The 13,694-nt window shown below is 41.4% G+C and overlaps 2 pseudogenes; one reads left to right on the top strand and one right to left on the bottom strand.

The window, feature by feature from the left end:
• LOC101709776 (casein kinase I pseudogene) overlaps positions 1-11,180 on the bottom strand; it is a 26,185-nt pseudogene extending 15,005 nt beyond the window's left edge.
• LOC147829628 (ubiquitin-protein ligase E3A pseudogene) overlaps positions 11,179-13,694 on the top strand; it is a 19,715-nt pseudogene continuing 17,199 nt past the window's right edge.

Raw genomic sequence — 13,694 nt, 5'->3', positions numbered from 1 at the left:
ATGGATTCCATTTGTTTCTTATGTTGGGATTCCGTCATGTTCCTCAGCTTCTCTCTAGATTTATTAATCATGTCTTGCACTAGGGGCACAATTTCTCCTGTTATCTGAGAAATTATTTCTGATTTCATTTTTTCCAGATCCCCTTTTGTTGCCAGTTCAGTGGGTCCAGGTGGTTGAATGTCAGAATGGTCCATCTCATTTCCCTTTGTGGTTGCTGTAGGTGATCTGGAAGTCTGATTTTGAAACTTATTTATGTGTTTTCTCATTTCGAGTGGGATGGACGGCTGTTAGCACCTGCATGGATTACCTCCTCTGAGCTGGGTTAGGTGGGACAGGGGCCGGGAGCTGCGGTAGGGATGGTGACCCAAAAGCCCTTTCCTGTGGGCTGGGAGCAGGGGGAGGGATGGTGGCTGGGAAGCCCCTTCCTCTGGACCAGGAGCAGTGGGATGGTGGCTCAGAAGCCCCTCCCTCTGGGCTGGGAACAAGGGGACTCAGAACCTTGGTCTGATGGTCTGGTGTCCTCTGCGTCTTTGTAGTGTGGAACCAGGTGGCTGCCTGTCTGCAACGGGGTGATTCAGTGTCTTTGTGTGACTCAGGACCTCGGTAGGGCATGCACCTGAGCCAGAACATCTTAACTAAGCTACTCTTGGATTCCTGACCTCAGAAGCTGTGTAAGATTGTGAGACCTAATTAACTCCATTTTAAAATTTGACTCCATCTTAGAATAAGACAGTAAAGTGGCCTTGACATAAATTCCACTTCACTAAAGTCAACTATTCCCCTAGTCTCCTTTGTGCCCATAAAGTAATGATAAAATATCCTTGCTGCGGGACAACAGATAAAAAAAGGACACAGCTCCTAACTCAACCCTCTGTCTGCCCAGAAAACAGATGCTCCCAGGCCCATTATCTATAGAATATTCTGTCAATGCGCTGATTGTTCCATTCTTCCATAAAATCTACATGTAGCCGCCCCTCAACCCCCCCGATGTACACCCCATACTTACTAAATGTCAACCAATCATGTAACTGCTAAATGGAAAATATCCAAACCTTGCTGTAACCGCTATAAAAACCCCGCAAATTTCAAATTCGGGGCTCTCAATCCTGATCCGCTGTGTCGGTGACGGTTGAGTGCCCCTGCTCGAGCTTGAATAAAGGACCCTCGTGTGTTTGCATCAGAATCGGCTCCTTGGTGGTCTTTGGGGTCTTTGCGATCTGGGCACAATAAGATAATATACTCTTGTGATCAGTAATGTATCAGTTTTACTAAGATAAACTATATTTACTAGAAATTCCTTTTTCTCTATGCTTATGGTTATATTGGGCCACAAGCAAATTTCTTATGGGAGTTTTGAAGTATGGAAGTGAAGCTGCAGTCATTTTGTAACTCACATACATTGTCAGCTATCTGCTAACTCACCTAATAGAGATGAGGCAGTGGCTGGGCCTAAAACTAGTTCACTTTCTCTAGGGTCCTTCAGTTTCTGTCTACTGAGCTAGGGGTCTGAAAAATCTGTCTCCATGATCAGAGACAGCATGGACTGGCTTAGGTTTCAATTTGATCTCATGGAAGTTCTATTCATGAATTCTGGTTTCATATTGTCCTTGATCTCACCCTCTTTACATCCCTCTTTGAAATGCCTGCCCTCTGGGCTTAAAGCTCAGCTTCAGACATGCAGACAACAGCCTTACAGAAACTGCTTAACCAGTTTAACCAGTTGAGTAAGGGGAAATTTTGTACAGATTCCTTTGAGCCTATTTGTCTGTATGTATTCATTTGTATATGTATATACATACACACATTCATACCTACAGCTGATTCTTGTTGCATTCGATCAGTTGGATCCATCATCAGCTGGAGGTACAGCCCAAGGGTTGAGAATACGCAAAAGGCCCTGGGTTCAATCCCCAGCAAAAAAAAGATAATATTTCCTGATGTAGAAAATAGTTTATTTTGTTAGGTTAAGAATGAAGCATCTAGCTAGGGGGAAGAAATAGAGTTGAGTAATCAGCCAAACTAATGAGAATTTAAATAACAATAGTGAACTAGGACTCTGGACAAAGAATGGTCTTCCTCATGTAACATCAAATGTGGTCCCTCCCTCCTAAAGGGAGGTGGGATCACCCATACCAAACTCACCAAGCTCATCAGTTTTGAGGAATTTAAAATACAATTAACTTCCTCAGATAACATAGAATGCAGCCCCCTGGAGGTGCAGCCACCCCCTACAAAGTTATTGAGTTCTGAGGAAATTATAATACAAAATAACCAGTTTCTCCCTAAATTCCCAGTTTTCTATAAACACTATGTGAAAGAAGCTGGGCATGGTGGCACACACCAGGAAGATTGCCATGAATTGAAAGCCAGCCTAAATTACAGACTGAGATTGTTACCAGGTTTTAGAGTGCTAGAGTCTCCTATTGGAGGTGGTTTCTAGGTTCTTCACACCTCCAACAAGGAATTGAACCAGACAAGTAAAACCAGAGATAAAGTTTGTTTGAAAACTAAGTGAAGGGTAAGGGAAAAACTGGCTCTGCAAAGTGAACTTGGGCCAAATAAAAGAAGAAAGAAAATATACCCTCATGAACATAGGGCAAGCTACCATGAGGAAATCCATGGTAGGGAGCTGTGTCCTTTTATGCTATCCACACCTAGCTGGAAGATTGGGGAATTTCTACCTGCAAGATTCTGAGAGGTGATGTTGCCTAGATTCTAGAATCCTACCACTTCTTTCTTCCCAGCCATGCCTTATCTCTTATCTCATGACCCAGTCTCAAAACAAACAAATAAACAAACAACTGTATTAGAGAGCCTGAGTTTTAAAGGTCATTTTTTTTTTAACTTCACAGAACCACTGGCATTCACTAAATGATTAAGCAATTCCTGTGCCTTGCTTACCTGTAAGTCACTCTAGACTGAGGCCAAGTGGCAACCAATTTGGAGCCTCTCCTGGAAATCCAGAACCTGTTCTTCCTCTTCTTATTTCCAGTAAAAACTCTCCTAACCTCTTCCTTTGGTTCATAACTTCATTCTTCCACATTTGTGGAATCATGAGCCCAGCATATACAGTAACATTGACCTGTTTAAAATTCGTAATGAAACAGGGAATTAGGGTGTGCCAAAGCTGGCTGGGGAAGTAGGCATGACTTGTTAATTACAAGATTCTAAGAGGGCATGGCAGACTGCCCGGGGAAGTAGGTGTGACAAAATTCCAGGACACATTTGCAGAACTGTTTTCAAAGCCCTGTGTGTGGGCTTCTCACAAGAACTGGAGCAGGTTTTCAATATGATGGCCTAAAGCTGACATCAGCCTGAGGAATGGGTGATACAAAAGGACAGTTGACATTGAGCTGTGTTCTCTCAGAGTAGCCCACTCTCAGACCGTAGAGCATACTTCTTTTCCTACTTTTACTTGACCTAAACTTGGTTTGCAGAGGCTGTTTCTTTTCCTACCTTTAATGAATGTAAAACCTTGCAACCATTTGCATTTGTCTCAACCAATTCTTTGCTCAGGACAGAAAGCCTAGAAAGCACCTCTAGAAGGAGACTTCAGCACCTCAAAACCCAGTCGCAATATGATAACTCATTTTTTCTTCTTACTTCTAATTCTCTCAATGCTATTTTCTATCTGTTCATCCAATGTTGCCATAAAGTTAATAGTTATCAAACTGTTTTCTGTAGTAGTGAAATGTCAGTATTCCTGTAAATAAGCTTGATAATTAAAACTGTAATAATTCAGTGAGATTAAAATAAGGAAGATAGTGAAAGCTTCAAGGGTTTAAGGGACAAGATGAAGGCAATGTGAGAGAAGCTCAGAGAAATCCTCATTTACATCCTTCGCCTTTCTTTTTTCTCCTTTCAATATTTAAATCAATGAATGAAGGCAGGAGCTCCATTCAAACAGGCCAGGAGGTAGTTGGCTCCTAGGTAAAGACTCACATTGTCAATGCAGCTCATATACAAAAGAGTCCTGTGTGCTTTCTTCCCTATGAGAGAGATGTAATTGTAATATGTTACATATAACTTCCTTCCACTAGGCCTGGCCTCTTTGTTTTTTTTTTTTGCTTAAATTCTTTTATTGGTACATTTTAGGTATACAATACGTTTACATTTACCATTGGGTGCTTGTACCTGTACATGATGTATCTTGGTTCTTATTTTTTCCCCATTACCTGTGCGCCCTTCCCTATTTACATAGACTTCGTTTCCATTTTTTTTTCTTATCTCATAATTTTTCCTTTCCATTCTTTCCTTTCCCCATCTCCTCCCACCACCCCTACCCCTTTTCCTATTTCAAAGTATCAATTATTTGTTATTAATCTTTTATTCCTTATTTACACTTTCAGTTTCTCACACTAGAGAAATTATTCAGTATTTACACATGCGTGTCCTATTTATTTCACTTAAGAGTACGGCCTCAATGTGTATCCATTTGTTTCTACCACCTCTGAATAGCACCACAGGCTTGTGACCAAGCCATTAGCACATGGGACTTGAGGGCCAAGTAAGACCCAAGTCACACCTGCCATGGTGGCAATCCCTGTGATCATAGCATTCTGGGAGGCTGAGGCAGGAAGATTATGAATTCAGCCCCAGCTTGGGCAATTTAGCAATTTAGCAAAATCCTATCTCAAAAAAAGAAAAAGAAAAGAAAGATTCAAAAAGGTTGGAGATGTAGCTCAGTGTGAAGGCCTAAATTCAATTCCCAGTACAGGGAAAGAAAAGAAAACAAAATCCAGGTCATAACAAGTAATGCATTAGAATTGCTTTTCCAGTGCCATCCTGTCCCTGTTGTTACCAGCCTCTTAGGTTTATATACTTAGGTTTGTTTGCTCCTCATTGACCAAATCAAAGCAGGCCATATATTTTTGTAAAAAGAAAAATGGATTTATTCAAAGGTAGTTCTGAGGAAATAGAGGGACCTACTGTAGAAAATAGTTTATTTGGTTAGCTTATGAGTAAGGCAGCTAGCTAGTGGAAGGGCCTGAGATAGAGTGGGGTGGCCAATCAGACTGATAAAAATTAAGAATAGACAGTGAACTAAGACTTTGGATACAGAATTAATATCCTTTGGTAATATGGGATGCAGCCTACTCCCTATTAAGGGAAGTTGCAACCTCTCTATACTAAGTTCCTAAATTTTGAGGAAATTATAATGCAAATTAACCATTTTCTTCTAAGATCTCAATTTCTTGTAAATCTACATGTTGAAGAACTGAGTTAAAAACCTGAGTCCCAACTGGTCATTTTAAATCCACAGGGCCACCTGTGATAGGTGACCACTAAGCAATTAAAGAATTCCTATATGCCTATAATTAGCTCTAGATTAGGGAGGGGCTATACAGCCACCCATGTGGGACTCCTCCTAGAAACCCAGGCGCTATTCTCCTCCTTATTTCCTGTAAAACTCTCCTAGCTTCCTCCTTTGGTTCATGACTTAATTATTCGATGTTCACCTAACCATGAGTCTGGTACACATAGTATCACTATTTGACCCAAATCACCATCTCCCTGTGTACAAGTAGGTGAGGGTCTTTTACAATAAGAAACAGAGAGGGGAGCACATAGGGACAATGTAGATTTCCATGGTTCCTTCATCACTTTCAGCCATCTTCAACTCACCTTCCTCTTTCTTGTAGGAAAGAAACTGGGCTCTGGCTTCCTAGAGCTCAGATCTGCTTATTCTGTCACTTCTTTTGTAAGACCGAGGGCCTTACCAAATGCTCCGAGGAGCTGACTGCAGCGACGAACACCCGGGAAGGAACACACCGGACAAGTTGGAAAATAAAACAGACCTTTATTAGTCTGGCCAGACGGCACTCCCAAAGCAAAATAGCTTAGAGAGGCAACTGGCTCAGAGTCCGAGGCTGTTTTATAGGGGGTTGAGGGGGAGGTTAACATGTAGATTTACGAAAAAAACAACAACAAATGTTAGTGGTCGACTGTCATGTACCGATGGTCAGCAGACACACACAGTAATGGTCACGACCATATGGTCACGACCGTCACGTACTGATGGTCGGCAGACACATTGATGGATTGTTTTACCGACAGTGGGCCCAGGAACATTGGTTCTCCAGACAAACAAGGGGTTGAGCAATTTTACTTAGGAACTCTGTTTTGTTACAGATTCTATTATCCCAGAACTAACAAGCACATTTTAACCATTAATTTACAAGTACAATAGAGGCTAGGGGAATAATTGATTTTGGAATCATGCAGTCCCACATTCCCCACTGATTTTCTGTAATCTAAGTAATCTTATGCATAAATGTAGGCATCCATCATATACAACAGCATGATAATAATAAGCATATACCTATGATTATAATGGCAATGAATAGTTGTCTTAACCATTGTAAATTGAGCAGCCATTTAGTTAGCCATTTAAACAGATCTCCGACATCCTCATCATGTACTTTTTGAGCCAAACCTTTCAATTGTTTTACCTTTTTTTGATTTTGAACTATCATATTTCTTATTTTCTCACAACCTTGGTGGTGAAAGAGCAACAAATAGTCTATCATTGCCCTATTATCTAAGATTGTCTGTCTCTGTTCTTGTAACTCTTGGTTAAATTGGTCAGAATATAATTGAAGGTTATTTTTTTTCACAGGTATAAAACCATCCCATTGGCAGGGAGATATGGCAATTGTTATATACAATTTTTTGTTTTATATGGCAGGACATCCCTTCCGACCATTTTATCCTCAGACATTTGGTTGTACAATTTTCATACATAGCACATTGGGTATTATTTGACATAATTTGACAGCATTTTTAGGTTTACGACATGAGGCATGTCCCCAATTATAACTACATAAGTAAGTTTCTTTCCTGGAATATCCTTAAACAGGGTATAGGGCCATATTAACTCTAAAGAGGTGCATATCAAGATAAGACAACTTCCCAATACAAAATGGAAATTCACATCAACATTTAAACAGAATTCAGATAGATTAAGCGAGTTTGCCAATTGAACCCATATATTTTTTGTGTGATCTAGTCCTCCTGAGGGCAATACTGTCAATGTCCTAGAAAATATTATCATGAAGGCGAAGCATTTCCAACCCGCTCCAATCTTAGCTTTTGGTCGCCCGGTTGGCTGATAATCTTCCATTTGTCCTTTTTGACGTCCGTGGGGGGTCCTGGTTTTAGATGGTTGCGATGTATCCAGGCAGGATGTCCAGCCACCTTCACCACCAAGGGAGTTGACAGGACAACAGGAACCGGTCCTTTCTAACGAGGTTCCAGGGTCTTGGAATCAAACCTGTGAATAAAAACCAAATCTCCCGGCTTATAGGGTAAAGGTTGTAAAGGTTTTTCATTTGGACTAGTCATTTTCTTTTGTAATGTCTCATGTAGCTCTGACTGAAGCTGATGAACTGCTTTTAAGGATTTAAGGAGGCGAAGGTGGGAAAACTTTTCCTTTAATTCTACATCTATTAATGGAATGATTGGAGGAGATGGCCCATAAACAATCTGGAAGGGGGACAGATTGAGGGGAGGCTTGGGAGTGCACCTCATTCGGAGGAGGGCAAAAGGGAGAAGCTCTACCCAACCTAGTTCAGTCTCCAAGCATAATTTAGTCAGAATCTCCTTTAAAGTCCTATTTGTTCTTTCTACCTGTCCTGAACTTTGAGGCCTATAGGCACAGTGTAGATTCCACTTTGTTCCAAGAATATTACTAATTAATTTAGATATCTTAGCCATAAAGGCTGGACCATTGTCAGACCCCAGAGCTAAGGGCAAACCAAAACGGGGAACTATTTCAGTCAGGAGCTTTTTAAATGTTACTTCTGCTGTCTCCCTCTTAGTGGGATATGCTTCTACCCATCCTGAAAATGTATCCACAAAAACTAGCAGGTATTTGTACCCATACATGCCCGGCTTCATTTCAGTAAAGTCCAATTCCCAATGTTCTCCTGGAGTTAGTCCTCTGTGTTGGACCCCAGGGGACCCGGTTACCCAATTAGCATTTACCTTGAGGCAGGTGGGGCATCGTCTCACCAGGTCCTGGGCCTTTTGGGCTAATCCCTCGCTGACGAAATGAGGTCGCAGGGCAGCCATCATCCTTTTCTCACTGAAGTGGGTGGACTCATGTAGTTCTCCCAACAACGTATCTGCTACAGCGGCTGGGAGCACCACCTTTTCATCTTTAGTTATCCACCATCCATGTTCTCCTCGACTCCAATGTTTCCTGTTCATTTAAAAAAAATTTTTTTTATCTGTGTATTCCAGTTTCTCTGGGAGCACCGGCATGGGAAGCAGAACCATTTGTCTCCCCACTGATTTTTGGGCAGCTTGTTTGGCTGCCTGGTCAGCAGCATTATTACCAATTGTTTCCGGGCTAAGCCCCTTCTGGTGCCCATGACAATGGATGATGGCAACCTCTCGAGGTAACCAGATTGCTTGTAGCAATGCCAATATCTCAGTCTTATTTTTGATTTCTTTTCCTTTAGAGGTCAACAGTCCTCTATTTTGATAAATTTCCCCATGTACATGGGCGGTGGCAAAAGCATAATGGCTATCAGTGAATATATTTATCCTTTTTCCTTTTCCCAATTCCAGAGCCTTGGTCAAGGCAATCAGCTCAGCTCTCTGAGCTGAAGTCCCTTGAGGTAGCCCCTGTTCCCATTTTACCTGTTGGTCCTGGTTGACTACTGCCACTCCAGCATATCGTACACCATCCTGAACGAAACTGCACCCATCAGTATATAAAGTTATCTCTGTGTGGGGGAGGGCTTGGTCCGTTAGGTCCGGACACCCTCCCCTCAAATTTTCACGAGTCTCGAGACAATCATGGATGGGCAATTGTTCATCAGATTCCAGGAGTAGAGTAGCCAGATTGAGGCTAGCAGTGGTGACAAACTTAATGCGTGGCTGTTCTAATAAGAGTCCTTGATACTGTAACAGTCTGGCATTAGATAGCCATTTGCTAGGTGAGCTATTCAACAAGGGCTCAATGGCATGGGGAGTGATCAAAGTCAAATCCTGTCCAAAGGTCAATTTGTCAGCCTCTCAGGTTAAAGCAGCTGCTGCTGCTACTGTCTTCAAACAAGTAGGCCACCCTCGGGCCACTGGGTAGAGCTTCTTTGAGAGGTATGACACAGGCTGCTTCCATGGCCCCAAAAGCTGAGTAATCACTCCCTTAGCCACCCCATTTTTTTTTCTGCCACATACAGGGTAAAGGGCTTGTTTAAGTCTGGCAATGCCAGGGCTGGTGCCAATGCAAGTGCAGTCTTAAGCAATTGAAATGCCTGCTGGCAAGCCTCAGTCCATTCGAGGGGTGTATTTCCTCCCACAGTGGCCTCGTGCAGGGGTTTGGCAATCTCAGCAAAGCCAGGAATCCAAATCCTGCAATAGCCAACCACCCCTAGGAACTCTCGCACCTGCTTCTTTGAGCCTGGCTTCAGAATCTGGAGAATTGCAGATACTCTCGATTCTGCCAGCCTCCTCTTTCCCTATCTTTTTAGCCATTTTATCCTCAAAAGGATCCCTGTTGTTGAACACCTTCATTGCTACACTCATCAACTTTTCCCTATTTTTTCCCTCAAACCCCTCCATCGGCTGTAATTTTTTTCTAATATCTGGGGCCGACTGAGTAACAAAAGCCAAATTAATTGCCTGTCAATTTGCAGGGGCATCTGGGTCAATTGGAGTATACGGTATGCTTCCAATAGACACTCCAGAAAGGCAGAAGGGGATTCCTCAGGCCCTTGAAGGACCTTGCTTACCCTACTCAGATTGGTAGGCTTTTGAGTGGCTCCCCTCAAGCCGGCTAGGAGATGCTGACAATAGTTGTGGAGAGCTTCTCTCCCGCCCAAGGAATTAGCTTGCCACGGGGGATGGGTGGATAGAAGTTGCGCCTCAAGTGTGTTATGGAGAAGGCAAAAGGCTTATTCCGAGGGTACTAAAGGAAATCTTGCTGTCAAATTGATAGGCAAGGTTAAAACGAGTTACAGGTTCGCAGAAATGAGCCTGCACAAAGTAAAGCTTTGTAAGGACTGTTAACAACTTGGTGTTTTGTACATCGGTGGTACATTCTATTTTCTGGTTTGGGGATTAAATCTATTAATTGTAAGGGTGTAATGTGTAGCACCAAGCTGAGGGGCCTATGTATAACTTAGTAGGTTCTGAAGATGTTTGAAGATAAGAAAAGTAAGTGAGAATAACTGACTCCATGGTCAGGAATAAGCACTAAATACGTTTTCTAGTTTGTGATCAAATATTCCAAATAAGAAATTGGAATATGCGTGGGGACATCTGACTGATAGATTGGAAATGGAAAATAACTTCAGTGGTTCTGCCACCTGCCTTGCAAGTGCAAGGTCTCAAGTTCAATCCCCAGTACCAAAAAAAAAAAAAAAGAAAAAAAAGAAAATAACTTGAGAAAAAGGAACATGCACAGGAATTGTAGAAAATAAATACCATTATCTTTGAGGAAAGGAAAAGGAGAAATTAATTAGATCTTTTAGGGGCCAGATCTGCGAAGTGTGAAAGGGCAAAATGTTTCTTTGTCAACTGGGAAGGCAAAGCTGCTTTTTTTTTTTTCTTTTTTTTGGTACCAGGGATCAAATTTGGGACCTTGAGCTTGTGAGGCAGGCGGCAGAACCACTGAGCTAAATCCCTGGCCCCAAAGCTGCTTTATTGTTAGCATGTCCAGGACCCCGGATTCTTGTTGGTGAATCTGAATTGGGAGCAGTTGAGGGTTGAGGAACTCAGTGCCTACTATGATGCTAGGGAGCTGTGATTTCTATGAGGGAGGGTGAACAGGGGCTGAGGGCAGCTGAGGTAGGATGGAAGTAATAAGGATAAGTTGAAAGAAGAAAAGGAAACTCAATTTTTTGTTTCCCCTGTTATCTTAAATCTTTGGATCAGATCGCTGTTCAGCTCTGCACACAGGCTTGTTAATCATATAAAGAATGTCTGTATTACAAGGTTCATTAGGCATAAATTTACCTACTTTATCTCATTTCCTTTTAAGACTGAAGGCACCAAGATAAGAGTAACCAAAGTAATTTTCAGAAACACCTACTTGCCTACTTTTAAAATGACCAGTTCAAGATCCCCTAGAAGTCCCCAAACCTGTAATCCCCACTGCGTTCCAGGAAAAGCAGTCTCATGGACCACCCTGCAATGGGCTCACCTCCTCCAAACAGAAGCAATTGCCACATGACGGGAACCAAGGCAGTCTCTTCCATAAGCAAGAACAGTCATCCTATGGGAATGGAATTGCCCCCTCATACCGTAAGGATTCCTTGAACTATGAAACCAGGACTGAGACAATGATTGGCTGCACCTGGCCCACCCCAGCTGCTCCTTCAAAGCTGGCCTTGTGCTTTTGTGAGCAGGCCAGCCTGAACCTCTTCATCAGACGGATTTTCTTCCATTTTCACAAGCTGTAGTCCTTTTCCCATTCTCCCTTACTTTCTAACTTTGCTTAATGAATCTGTTTATGCCTCACACTGACTGGTTCTGAAATTACTTTCCTGAGAGTACAGAAGATACCTGAGCTCTCCATCTCCTTTCTGGGGAACATCTTTAGACCCCATCATGGGACAGAGCTGAGTGGCCATGTGTGCACGTTGGCAGGCAAATAAAAGATGTTTCTTCTTTCTCTGATAACAATTTGCTAACCTAATTTGGGCCCCAATTGTGTTATAAGTTCCTGAATGGATTTCTCATTCCATAGCATCAAGGTATGGTTAGTTATACTGCATATCTGGGTCATAGAAAGTCTGGGGAAAGATGTGTTGTAGTTCTATCTGGCTTCACTTCTCTAGGTGTCTTGGATATTTTTCCAGATGCAGTTTTTACAAACAAGGTCTTTCCAAATAGAAGTCAAGCAAAACTTTCTGGTTTAAGCTACAACTGACCTTCTAGGCAGTCTTCTGATGCTGGGGCCTGAAGACTCACCCTGAACTTCCTGGTGCCTGTGTCCTCAAAGACCTTGAATCAACTGAAGGTTGCAGTGAAGGGAAATCTATTATTCTGTTATCATTTCACTAGATTTATAATTTTTTTTTTGGTACCAGGGATCAAACTCAGGACCTTGTGCTTGTGAGGCAGGTGGCAGAACCACTGAGCTAAATCCCCAGCCTTTTAATTTTTGCTCCTTTACTACATTACCTTGCTTTATCTCTCTGTGAATTTCAGAAAAATACAAAGTTAGGTTGTGAAAACAGATACTTCTGGGTCTCTGAAGTCCTCACTTTGCATGCCTCTAAAGTGTATGACTTTCAGTTCCATTGGTGAAATGCTGCCAGTACCTCAAAACACAGTTCATATTTCAATGATTACAGTATATTAACTGCGTAACTGTCTAAAGTACAAACTTTGTTGCTAGCCTGTTGGTTCATAAATTACCATGTAAATAATAGATCTAATTGTGGCCAGTAACCTTTGCATCACCTCTTTCAAAGTTTTTCGTAATTGGCCACCACACATCTGTTATTCATATCTCAATCAGAAAACAAAGGATGTAGGTGTGTTGCTTCCTGGTTTCCCAACACTTGAGAGAAACAAAACTAGTTTAGCTTTTAAAAAGTATTACCATCATCCTGATTCTCTTGGGGGCTCAAAAATGTGAAAATTTTCTTTTTACCTCAAACAGTTCACTAATTCAGCCTATGTGCTAAAGAGTTCTTTTAATAACTTTTAAAGTCTCTTTTCTTACATGGAGTTTAGGACAGCCTATTGATGCTAACATAGGAAATCATGTAACTTCTTTAGATGAGTTTTGTAGCATAAAACATGAATTTAAAATCTTTAAGAATTAGGGTAGGAAGTAAAAGAGGTTATAGATATGCAATATGGTAGGAACTTTTACTGCATTGTGCAAATAACTTTGCAATATACAAATAAAATGCAAATAGAGTTAAAACAGCCGACCATAGGGATGTCTGCTGTGGCAGTTCTTAAAGGCTCCACTTGGATAACCAGAACTTTGCTCTGCCCATTCTAAAGGTGCCACTTGGGAAGCCAGAGGAACTTTGTGAAAGTGAACTTTGCCATAAGTGGTTGTAATGAAAAGGATGAAGGAGTGACTCTGGAAAAACAAAAACAAAAAACTCTCCATATTGGAGGGATTCTCATAGATATAGCATGATGCTGAGAGCACAGAAGATGAAACGCTGAGAGCTGATTCAAACTTAGAAACTCAGAGTTCATTGATGTGTGGGAGCAAACATTAACATGTTTGCTCCATATTGTAAGTTACACAAAAAGAAAACAGCAGTGTTCAAATTGTTCTTGATAAGTTTTTACAAAGAAATGAAACATTTCAGTTATTAATGTCTACTGGTTTTATTTAAAGTATGTTGAATAAATACTAGTTTTACTCTTTCTTATGTACCTATATATTTATAACTGACAGTTTTTAATACTTTAACAGAAGCACTTTAAAGGACACAAAACAATATTTTCTCATTGAATAAGATTACATTGCATGGATTCCATTTGGACAGTCATTTTTATGGTTCCTCACTAATGTATACAGTGACAATTACCAAAAATATCATATACATGTTACAGTTGAATTGGCCAAAATTAGTCCAGGTTCTTGTGTACGATGAGGAAAGAATTGCCAAGCATACACCTCATAGTAAGCAGCAAGCAGCTACATTTATTGAAGATCATGGGATGGTAGCAACAGAAACAGGCAGAAGGGTCAAAGGAAAGCAAGAGGC

This window comes from Heterocephalus glaber, unplaced genomic scaffold (assembly GCF_053883595.1).
Source record: "Heterocephalus glaber isolate CG9 unplaced genomic scaffold, H.glaber_assembly_v1.0 deba00000546, whole genome shotgun sequence".
In the NCBI taxonomy this organism is placed as follows: domain Eukaryota; kingdom Metazoa; phylum Chordata; class Mammalia; order Rodentia; family Bathyergidae; genus Heterocephalus; species Heterocephalus glaber.
Note: the sequence above shows the minus strand (reverse complement) of the source record. Positions and strands in the feature narration are given on the sequence as shown.